Source organism: Xenopus laevis, chromosome 4L (genome assembly GCF_017654675.1).
Source record: "Xenopus laevis strain J_2021 chromosome 4L, Xenopus_laevis_v10.1, whole genome shotgun sequence".
Taxonomy (NCBI): domain Eukaryota; kingdom Metazoa; phylum Chordata; class Amphibia; order Anura; family Pipidae; genus Xenopus; species Xenopus laevis.
The window spans coordinates 140042956-140055436 of record NC_054377.1 but is presented as its reverse complement, the minus strand read 5'-3'; the positions used below and the strand labels follow the sequence as shown (position 1 = coordinate 140055436).

General features: G+C 41.3%; 1 protein-coding gene across 3 annotated transcripts in view; it reads right to left on the bottom strand.

Annotated features, from left to right (window-relative positions):
* camk1.L (calcium/calmodulin-dependent protein kinase I L homeolog) overlaps positions 1-12481 on the bottom strand; it is a 114433-nt gene that overhangs the window by 91278 nt on the left and 10674 nt on the right. Inside the window, exon 2 of one of the 3 annotated variants that reach the window (XM_018256541.2) lies at positions 8615-8674. The gene's annotated coding sequence lies outside the window, so the exon portion shown is untranslated. 3 annotated transcript variants of the gene reach the window in all.

The window sequence follows — 12481 nt, the reverse complement described above, 5'->3', positions numbered from 1 at the left end:
TATCACTCATGTATTATAAGGGATAATGTACCCCCTACATTCTCTACTTGGAGTAAGGTTCTTAGTGGGCTCAATCAGGGCTCGGTATTGGGTCCACTTGTATTCCAATTGTTTATTAATGATTTAGGGGAGGGTATTGTAAGTAATGTATCAGTGTTTGCAGATGAAACAAAACTATCCAGCCCAATTAATTCCATCCAGGATGTGGCACTTGCAACAGGATGTTGATAAATGTAAAGTCGTGCACCTGGGATGTAAAAATATCCACTTATACCCTTAATGGGACTGCACTAGGCAAATCCATTATGGAAAAGGACCTTGGAGTCCTTGTAGATGAGAAACTTGGCTGTAGCAAGCAATGCCAGTCAGCAGCATCAAGGGCAAATAAGGTCTTGAGTTGTATTAAAAGGGGCATAGAGTCACGGGAGGAGGGGGTCGTTCTTCCACTGTATAGAGCACTTGTAAGGCCCCATCTAGAATATGCCGTACAGTTTTGGTCTCCATCACTCAAACAGGACATTATTGAATTAGAGAGGGTACAGAGAAGGGCAACTAAGCTGGTAAAAGATATGGAAAATCTTAGCTATGAGGAAAGACTGGCCAAAGTGGGGATGTTCACGCTGGAGAAGAGGCGCTTAAGGGGAGATATGATAACTATGTATAAATATATAAGGGGATCATATAACAATCTCTCTAATGATTTATTTACCAGTAGGTCTTCCCAGCTGACACAAGGTCACCCATTCCGATTAGAAGAAAAGAGGTTCCGCCTAAATATTCGGAAGGGGTTTTTTACAGTGAGAGCTGTGAAGATGTGGAATTCTCTCCCTGAATCAGTTGTACAGGCTGATACATTAGATAGATTTAAGAAGGGGTTGGATGGTGTTTAGCAAGTGAGGGAATACAGGGTTATGGGAGATAGCTCATAGTACAAGTTGATCCAGGGACTGATCCCATTGCCATTTTGGAGTCAGGAAGGAATGTTGAAGGCAAATTGGAGAGGCTTCAGATGTTTTTTTTGCCTTCCTCTGGATCAACTGCAGTTAGGCAGGTTAAGATAAAGTTAAAAGGTTGAACTTGATGGACGTGTGTCTTTTTCAACCTATGTTACTAAGTTACTGTAAATGATAAGGATATTAGAAGTCACTGAGGGGTTCTGTGACCATATAAAGGCACAAGGCTGCAGGCTGAGTTATACAGGGAACTCTGAGTATCACTCATGTATTATAAGGGATAATGTACCCCCTACTGTAAATGATAAGGATATTAGAAGTCACTGAGGGGTTCTGTGACCATATAAAGGCACAAGGCTGCAGGCTGAGTTATACAGGGAACTCTGAGTATCACTCATGTATTATAAGGGATAATGTACCCCCTACTGTAAATGATAAGGATATTAGAAGTCACTGAGGGGTTCTGTGACCATATAAAGGCACAAGGCTGCAGGTTGAGTTATACAGGGAACTCTGAGTATCACTCATGTATTATAAGGGATAATGTACCCCCTACTGTAAATGATCAGGATATTAGAAGTCACTGAGGGATTCTGTGACCATATAAAGGCACAAGGCTACAGGCTGAGTTATACAGGGAACTCTGAGTATCACTCATGTATTATAAGGGATAATGTACCCCCCTACTGTAAATGATAAGGATATTAGAAGTCATTGAGGGGTTCTGTGACCATATAAAGGCACAAGGCTGCAGGTTGAGGGAACTCTTGAGTATCACTCATGTATAACTCATCCAAGGTGAACAACCCTTTTGTTTGAAGCCCCTATAATTGTCCCTTGTGCCATTACACAGATATGTTTTACTGGTTATTTGTATCATTAATCTGTTTACAGATTGTGACCACATGTCCTATACATCATATACATCAGACAGGCAGACATATTGCTGTTAAGAGTTCAGTGCTAGAAAGAAAATCGTTTCATTCCCTTGCATCAATTAGCCGTATAGAGCAGTGTTGCTTTAAGAGTACAACCCCGATGTTCCCAGGAGCATGGATGATTGTGTGCAAAGCTGTGTGATCGTTTCAAACCCCCAAAACACACCTACTGAAAGTATAAGTATAGTTTCCCTTTAAATCACCATATTATAGTTTAATGTTAATTTCTAGATTCATTTTCCCTCTGTGCAGCTATTCCCGGCTTCCGCTCGCTTTCCCTTTTCATCCTGGGTATACTTAATCAACCCTTTTTTTTTTGTTTTAAATAACTGCATCTCACATGTTACCATGACAACAAGAGTGCTAATGCATGTCTGGAAAGAGTTGCGCTACTTTCACCCCTCCCTACCCACAGAACTCCTCCAACACTGGCTTGAAACCTCTGTTGTGCAATGGTGAAACTAATGGGGGTGCAGGAGGTGCAACTGCACCAGGGACCACTGGTGGTTCGCGATTTAGCGAATCAACTGCAAAAATCGCAGGCCCAGCGTGTGGTAGTTATCAGGCCCAGATTGGTGGAGAGACCACCAAGGCCCGGGTCTAGGGCGGCAGGATTTAAGGGGGCGGTATGCTGCCCAACCACACCCACATTGGTTCAGAATAAGGATGCACCGAACCCCTGAATCCTTTGCGAAAGATTCAGCCAAATACTGAACCAAATTTGCATATGGGGAAGGGGAAAGAGGGTGGGAAGGAGAAACCATTTTTTAAATCCCTTGTTTTGTGACAAAAAGTCACACGATTTCCCTCGGTTCAGCCGGGCAGAAGGATTCAGGCCAAATCCGAATCCAGCTCAAAAAGGCCCAATCCTGGCGGAATGCCGAACCAAATCCTGGATTCGGTGCATCCCTAGTTCAGAAACACTGGGGATGCGAAGGAGCTAAAATAGTTTTTTAAACTTCCTGCACACCAATCCCCATTGCTCCAAATTGATGATTAAAATGTGCGCAAATAAAAAGGAGGGGATGGGGACGAGGAACGTCATGGGGCCTAGGGGTGCCCACTATGTAAATCCGGCCCTGGTAGTTACGTTACTGCTGCTGTGAGGCGCCCGACTCTCCTTTGGTTTTGCACCCATAATGGTAGGGTGCCCATGCCACACCACTAAAGGCAGACATTGAGAGCTATAGCTCAACAAAAGTTCAAGATCCTATTAAAGGGGACCTGTCAGCCCAGAAAAAATATTCAAAATCCTATTTTATCACATTAGTCAAGCAAAATGAACTTTAATTACACAATATAAATTATTTGAATCATGTTTCGTTCAGTCTGTGAACTCATAATTATAGCAAGCAGGCAGGAGCCATTTTGTGGACACTGTTATTAAGGCAAGTCGTGTATCATCTCAGAATCTTGTTTGTGCACCAGAATGTGGGACCTGATGTCCATCCCCATGTACTGGCTACACAATTAAATGTGAAGAGAACAGTGAACAGTGGGGAGAGCAGTGACATGTAGGAAGTGCTGAATGGAAAGTTAAAGTAATTGCCTAAGGCATAGAGGAGGGGCAGACAATATTTGATTGACAGCTGAAATTTTTAAATGAGTTTACAACAGCTATGAATGCTTTAATAAAAAATAGAAATTGGATTTCATGTTTAATTTGAAAAGGACTTTTATTATACAGCTTTTTGTGTCTGGGTGACAGGTCCACTTTAAAAGTTCAAAGCCTTCCTGCATTGCCCCCTTTTTTGACCCAACAAGTACGAACCTTACTCACATTTTCACCCCCCTGACCCAAGGCTAATCCACCCAAATCCTGACTTACTTTATGGGAATTTCTAACTAACTATGACCCTTCTGGGCCACCACACTATGACAAGTATGCATTGGGCTGCTGTAGTGACAGGTTTGCAGAGCAGCCCAATAACGCATACGCCTTCTAACACAGGTTGTACATCGGGTTTTACACGACTCTGATGAATGAAACTCCAGCTCTGGGCTTGAAAGGATATAGCAGTTCATCTCACAACCTATATCTATTAATATCCCAAACAGCCAGCATGGTAACACAGCGAAATACAAAAATAACACCCTGAAGGGTAATCTTGCACAGTATAGAAAAGAAAAGTCAATTTGCACCATGGAGGAGGAGGAGGAGATGAGAGCTTTACTGTATTCAAGAAGGTGGCACAGTGAACATGAATTATTTAGTGGAAATCTATCATGACTATCCAGTTAAGCTCTGCCTTAAAGCTTAAAGGAGAAGTTAAGCTTATTTGCTATATATGAGAGGTGATGCCAGTAATGTATAGTTAAGCCCCAGTACAGGATAAGGACACCAAGCAGCCATCATGTCTCCACCCCAACTCCTATTTAGGGTAGAGGCACACAATGCTATTTGGGGGAGATTAGTCGCCCAGCAACAAATTGCCCCTTCTTCGGGCGACTAATGCCTTCTCGCCGGCTAGAATAAAAGTCAGGAAACTTCAGGCGACTTTGGAAAACAAAGCGCTCCGAGTGCCATCCCTGCCGGCAATTTAGATTCTAGCCGGCAGGAAGGCATTGCGGGGAGATTAGTGGCCTGAAGAAGAGGAGATTTGTCGCTGGGCAACTAATCTCCCCCAAATAGCATCATATGCCTCTACCCTTATGTGTTCCGTTAGTCAATAGACCCAGAAACTGATGGGAGGATAAAAAAAGTGTACAGTAGGCCACGTGGTAGAGTCCTGCGCGGGTCCATTTTTTGGGACCCATACCCAACTCGTACCCGCAACCTGCAATCCGCAACCCGGGCCCACTACCCACTTTGACCCGCTACCTGACCCGACCCGCAAGTACCTTATTCGCAACCTGGATCCGCTGACCATCAAGAATCAGGAAGTGCTGTCATTGTAAACTGGAAGTGACCCAGAAAAAAGGAGTGAATATCGCTATTGAGAAGAACCGCGGCCCAACCCGCAAACCGGCAGAACCGCGACCCGTGTCTATACCCGCACCCGGAACTTTGATCCGCAACCCGCAGGGTAGCGCAAGTTTTTGCGGTTACCCAACCCGCTGCAGGACGTGGGGTCTGGCCAATAGACAATATACTTTTAAACAGGTCACTGTCCACATTGCTTGAGAAATACTATAAGGGGGTAATTTATTAAAGTCTGAATGCCAAAAAAAACCAAAATGTATGTTTTTTTACTATAAAATCCTAAAGTCTGAATCCGAAAGTCCGGCATCTCAATTCTGCTGAGGTTCCCGAAGATATCTTGATCTGCGATGGGTTTCGTGCAATAATCCAAAGATTTACTGGTTTTCAGGCAAAAATCTTCACAAATTTTTCCTGCACAGGAAATTTTCAGGAAAATGTACTGATAAATAAGGGGAAAAATCCCTTAGTTTTTAATGATATAAATTCGGACTTTGATAGATGGGCCTCCCCAACTATAACCCTCAACTGCTTACACTACTGACATGCAAATTATATATTTCTATTAATTTTTTGTCCGCCTTCAAAACTTCTATATTACCAAGCTCAGTGCAATCACGGGTCTAGGTTAAAGGGATGGTTCAGGTTTAACTATGTTGTAGAATGGCTAATTCCAAGCAACTTTTCAATTGATTTTCATTTTTTTTTTTAATTATTTGCCTTCTTCTTCTGACTCATTCCAGCTTTCAAATTGGGTCACTGACCCCATCTAAAAAACAAATGCTCTATAATGCTACAAATGTATTGTTATTGCTACTTTTTATTACTCACCTTTCTATTCAGGCCTCTCCTATTCATATTCCAGTCTCTTATTCAAATAAATGCATGTTGCTATGGTAATTTGGACCCTAGCAACCAGATAGCTGAAAGCCGACCAAGAGCTGCTAAATAAAAAACTCAAAAACCAGAAAATAACAAAAAAATCAAAACCAATTGCAAATTGTCTCAGAATATCACTCTCTCTACATCATACTAAAAGTTACGTATCTCAAAGGTGAACAACCCCTTTAACCTAAACCCATGAGTGCACTTAACTTTATATATTTTTTTTTGGAAAAAGACAGGAAGCCTACTAAAAAATAACAGCTGGCACACGTATGGTTGTTCCAAGTTTAACAACCCATAGCAACCAATCAGATGTTTGCTTTTAAACATCAGTTCAGTAAAGCTGCTTTTTATAGTTCAGCAAAACTGGAGCAAATGTTGCACCTGTTATTAAATGACCCCTATGTAAATAACCATGCATTTATAGACATACCTGTAGGTTTATACAACGTGATGCCTTATAGTAATATTCATGGTTGAACTGGCTTGTAGGGATAATGGGGGAAATCCTGGTGGGCCCTAGTCTCAGCTGGACTCTCTAGAGCAGTGATCCCCAACCAGGGGCTCGTAAGGAACATGTTGCTCTCCCTTTAGATGTTTCTCTCAGTGGCCCCAAAGCAGGTACTTATATTTGAATTCCTGGTTTGGGGGAAAGTTTTGGTTGTATAAAAACCAGCTGTACTGCAAAACAGAGTCTCCTGTAGACTTCCAGTTCACATAGGGGCTACAGCACTTATTTGGCACCACCCAGGAACATTTTTCATGCTTGCCTATGATTATGTGTCGAAAGTCAGGATTAATGTGAAATAAAACTTTTTTTTTTTACACACATGCATGGAGTACAGGAGTGTTGCTGCTATGCAGTAAATGTTTGAAGTCTCCCCTTGCTATAGGTCTGGGGTGCTGTACCCGGGCCATCCCAGAGGCGTGAAAAGTGACCTTGATTTTTGCCCTTATTTATTGTTGGTTGGAGATGGGGTGCATTAACTAAAGGGTAAGCACCTGAGTGGACCATAGATAGCAGTGCGAGTATGTTTATTGAAAGTTCCCCTCTTTCGTACTCAGCAGCTAGGAGCATATTGTGTTTTGGTTGTGCATGCTTACATTGCTCCCCAACCCTTTTTACATATGAATGTTGCTCATGGATAATAAAGTTTGGGGATTGTCGCCCTGTCACCGTTTCTGAAGAGGAGCGCATGCAGAGAATCAGTAAGTAATTTCTTAATAAAAGCTTTATGATTTAAAAGTTGAAAACTGTCTTGGTGTTTTTTTTCGTTAAAAAGATACAAATTTTTTTTACATTTTTTTTTATGTTACTGGTCCTTTAAAGAGGTTGCTCACCTTTGAGTTAACGTTAAGGGCAGAGACAAACGCACAGATTCGGGCAGATTTAGTCGTGCGGCGATAAATTGCCTCTTCTAATCTCCCCAAAATGTCTCCCGCCAGTTACAATCTAGATCGCCAGCAGGATGGCACTTGGAGTGATTCGTTTTCCGAAGTTGCCCGAAGTTTCTCGTGAAGCAACTTCGAGCGACTTTGGAAAACAAAGCAATCCGATTGAAATCCCACCGGCAATTTGCATTCTAGCTGGCGGGAGGCAGTTCGGGGAGATTAGTCGTCTCGAAGAAGAGGAGATTTGTCGTTCCGCGACTAATCTCCCCGAATCTGAGCGTGTCTCTGCCCTTAGTATGATGTAGAGCAGGGATCCCTAACCTTTTGTAAAAGGAGTTGGGGAGCAACACAAGCATAAAAAAATCTTGGGGTGCCAAATAAGTGCTGTGATTGGCCATTTGGTAGCCCCTGTGTGGATTGTCAATCTACATTGAGGCTCTGTTTGGCAGTGCACCTGGTTTTTATACCCAAGACTTGCCCTTCAAAAATAAGCTCCTGCTTTGAGGCCACTGGGAGCAACATCCAAGGGGTTGGGGAGCAACATGTTACTCACGAGCTACTGGTTGGGGATCTGGTTGGTTTACATTTTTTTTATTATTTGTGGTTTTTGAGTTATTTAGCTTTTTATTCAGCAGCTCTCCAGTTTGCAATTTCAACAATCCGGTTACTAAGGTCCAAATTCCCCTAGCAACCATGCATTGATATGAATAAAAGACTGGAATATGAATAGGAGAGGCCTGAACAGAAAGAGGAGTAATAAAAATTAGCAATAACAATAAATTTGTAGCCTTACAGAAATTTGTTTTTCAGATGGGGTCAGTGACCCCCTATTTGAAAGGGGGAAAGAATCAGAAGAAGAAGGCAAATAATTCAAAAACTATAAATAATGAAGACCAAGTAAAAACTGGCAATTCTATAACATATTAAAAGTTAACTTAAAAGTGTACCACCACTGACTCCACATGACTAATCCAACATCCCAATCATGGGGCGCAGTACGGAGCACGATGAATCAAATCTGAGACCTTGGTTTTCATTTCTAATCCCCCTTTCTATAGTTGGCCATAGATGAACCAATATTATCGTATAAAACAAATTTCCGTACTATATTCGGTGTGTGTATGGTGGGAGCTGAGACGACTAATATCGGCAGAAGACTTGGATATCTGTCGGCTCGTTGATCGGGCTGGACGGAAAATTTTGATTGGGCACCTTTGAAGGAACCCGAACATCGGCCATTGTTAGTGCTGAATCGTCAGATACAGGTAGAAATCTATTGTTTCTATATGTATATCTGACGATTCAGCTCTACACGTGTGTATTGAAATGAACAATCTTTCCTGGAAACATCTTTTCCAGGAAAGATAGTAATTGTAACGTCTATGGCCACATTAAGGCACCTTATTGGCTAACATACCTGATAAGCAACTACCTGCACAAATAGGCTACTCACAGGGAAGGACCAATTTATTTTTCAATGCCTTTTTTTGGGAGATAATCATGGGCCAAAAGCTAATCACACTTACCTACTGCTGTGTTCTTTACTTCTGCTTGTAGATTCAGCCTTACACTAAACAGCCATTGTTCTATAAAGACAGACAGAGGCAGATTGATAGAGACAGACAGAGGCACATTGATAGAGACAGACAGATTGATAGAGACAGACAGAGGCAGATTGATAGAGACAGACAGAGGCAGATTGATAGAGACAGACAGATTGAGATAGATAGACACAGACAGATTTAAAAAAACTAATTCCATCTCTGGCTCCTCAAACAATCTGGTTGAACCTGTCTCCCAGAGCAGTGGAACTGGTTCTTGGCTTCATTAAATATGTGATCAAAGCCAGTAATCACGCACTGTTCCTTTATTTACCCACTTTGCTAATTTGTTCAGGAGCATACGATTACCTCGACAAGGCAGCCAATTAGCAACAGCCATCTGCAACGATGGCAGGTCACATGATGCAAAATGGACAACACCTGGCTAAGTAATGCGGTAGAGATTCAAGCAGGAACCGTATTATTATTGGCTGTATGTTATTTTCTATGTCAAAATGTGACATCAAAGCATCACAACCCACCAGCTGCCACACGTGAAAATGGCGTGAAAATGTTGCCATGGGAGATTTTCTCAAATTCTCACCTGAAACTTTATTTTTTTGCCACATGCGTTTTAAGATAAAAAAAATGACATGACCCCCTGATGCCCCCCATACTGAAGATATACAAAGCAGAAAAAAATCAAAGACAAAATATTTCTTTGGCACCTGTGCAGCCGAGATTACAGACAACTGTCATTTAAATTTCATTGAGGCCCAGCCTACAATTAGAATTGTACCCCCTGACGGTGACCTTGTAGATATATATGACCCGCTAGATATAAAACAAATTTTCTACTGTATTCTACACTGTTGTCTACACTATTAACTGAAACAGTGACAAACAGCTTTAAATGGCACGGTGACTCCCAGCATTTATATTAATTCACAATATGAAATGAAAGTGACCCCTGCTCATTTAATGTTACAGTGAAAATTTCTACACAATCCCTAGTACAGGTTCAAGATCTGTTATCCAGAATATGCAGGACCTGGAGTTTTCCAAATAAGGGGTCTTTCCATAAGTAATGGATCTCCATACCTTAAGTCTACTTAAATATAATTTAAACATTAATTAACTCCAATAGTATGGTTTTGATTCCAATAAGGATTAATTATATCTTAGTTGGGATCAAGTACAAGCTACTGTTTTATTATTACAGAGAAAAAGGAAATTATTTTTAAAAATTTAGATTATTTGATTAAAAATTAGTATATAGGAGATGGTCTTCCCTTAATTCGGAGCTTTGTGGATAATGGGTTTCCATATCACAGATACCATATATGGAGACCCTTCAAGTCAGTATTCCTGCAGTGTATTTGAAAAAAATTCCCTGTAATCCTACAAACTGCAGGCCCAGGCCTAGGGCAGCGGATCTTTAGGGTGTTAGTTCTTAAAGGGAAGGTTCACCTTTAAGTTAACTTTTAGGGGCAGATTTATCAAGGGTCGATGTGAATTTGAGGGAATTTTCAAAGTAAAAAAATTCAAAATTCGAAGTAATTTTTTGGATACTTAGACCATCGAATAGGATACTACGACTTCGAATTTACTTTGACTTCGATTCAAAGTAAAAAACATAAATAACGTTTGAATATTCGACCATTCGATAATCAAAGAACTGTCTCTTTAAAAAAAACTTTGACTTCAATACTTCGCCAAATGAAACCTGCCAAATTGCTATGTTAGCCTATGGGGACCTTCTACAAACTTTTTTAAAGTCTTTACACATCAAATAAAAATCCTTCGATCATACGCTAAAATCATTTTTTTTTTTTTTTTTTATTCGATCGTACGATTGCCAAATTCGGTGAAAAAACTTCAAATTCGATATTCGAATTCAAAGTTTTTCAATTTGATGGTGGGATTTCGACGTTTTTTGTACCTCGAAATTCGACCCTTGATAAATCTGCCCCTAAGTATGCTATATAATGGCCAACTGTAAGCAACTATTGAATTGGTCTTCATTGTTTATTTTTTTATAGTCTAATTATTTTTCTAATTCTTCTGACTCTTTCTAGCTTTTAAATGGGAGTCACTGACCCCATCTAAAAATCAAATGCTCGGTAAGGCTACAAATTTTATTACTCATCTTTTTATCTAGGCCTCTCCTATTCATATTCCAGTCAATGCATGGTTGCCAGGGTAATTTTGCCCCTAGCAACCGGATTGCTGAATTTGGAAACTGGAGAGCTGCTGAATAAAAAGCAAAATAACTCAAAATTGCAAATTGCCTCAGATTATCACTCTCTGCATTATACTAAAAGTCAAATCAAAAGTGAACGACCCCTGTAAAGAAGTAAGACTTTGTTTTTACATTTATATTATAATTTGATGAAATCTGTAATTTGCAGAGTCCTGGAATTCTCGGGAGGTGGAATAAATACTCTCTTGGGTCCATGGCACATTGGCATTTGTGATCAACACGGAGCTCACTGGCATTTGAGCAGGATACACTCTATGACGCAGGGTTTGGTATCTTAGGGGCTCCGGGATTATACCGGCAATTTATTACCCATTCATGGGTAATCACTTTGAGAATGAGAAAAAGCAAATTAATTTCTTTTTGTATCTCATTACCAAGGGAATAAATGGAAACAAATGGGAACACTGTTGTCCCATCCAATCCCCCATTTATCCATAAACCTCAGCCATACACCCGGCTAAATCTGCTCAGCGCAGAATTGCTTTTCCCATCGCAGCGAAGGGGATTTCACTGAAATAAAGGATTTCTATTCAGCCCCGAGGCTCATCGCATGCAATGGTAATGCACTATTACTGTGAATCCCTCTTATGGATTTAGGTCACCAGCCAGAGAAAAGGCTTCTGCACTGGAGGTTCAACAACCACGGAAAAATCCCGTTTTCCCACGCAGCGCTCTGTGGTCAGCAGGGCATCGCAGGGTTGTAAGGAGAGAGGATGGGGCCCCTGTGATGATGCAGGAGGATACTATGAAAATTAGGGATGTCCAACCTGTGGCCCTCCAGCTGTTGTTGGATTACAACTCCCAGCAACCACAAACAGCCTTCTGTATTGTCTAATGCTCTAATGTACAAGCTGTCCCTTTGGTTACAGTTGGTGAGAATATAATTTTCATCTTCTCATTGGCTATGCCAATGTTCTCACGCTCTGATTGGTTGTAGGCTGGTTTTTAACCCTGTAAATGTCCTAGAGCTCTGTTACAGTTTACATCTGGTCGGCCATGACATTGTTCTAATGTTCTCATTGGATTCAGCCACAGCCAGTGTTGGACTGGCCCACAGGGATACCAAGAAAAGTCCCGGTGGGCCCAGGTGTCAGTGGCCCTCCTGCTTCTAAACATTTGGCCTATTTCATGGTCATTCCCTATTTCTATGAGAACTAAGTGGCTTAATAGATGGAATAATAGATTATAGTATGTAAAGAAAAGAGACTAGGAGAATAGAGGTTGAGTGAGGAGTATAATAGTAGTGAGAGTGGGCCCCTGGTCTAAGATTACTTGGTGGGCCCCTGGTCAAAGGTTTTTGGGTGGGCCCCAGGTGTCCCAGTCCGACACTGGCCACGGCTAGCCCTGTCTGTGTTCTAAGGTTCTCATTGGCTGCGTGTTATTATGACACAGTGGGTATTTTAAAGGGGAACTGAAACCAAAAACTGTTATTTTAAGCTTTCCAATAGGCTTTAAAAAAAAACCTGTTCCATGGATGCCGGATATATTCCTACAAAATCCAGCGGCAGATGTGTGTGTGGGGGGGTATCAGATGTGGGTTGCGGTGATGTCAAGAGCATGCACCATACATTGTAATGTCCCTTCTGCCA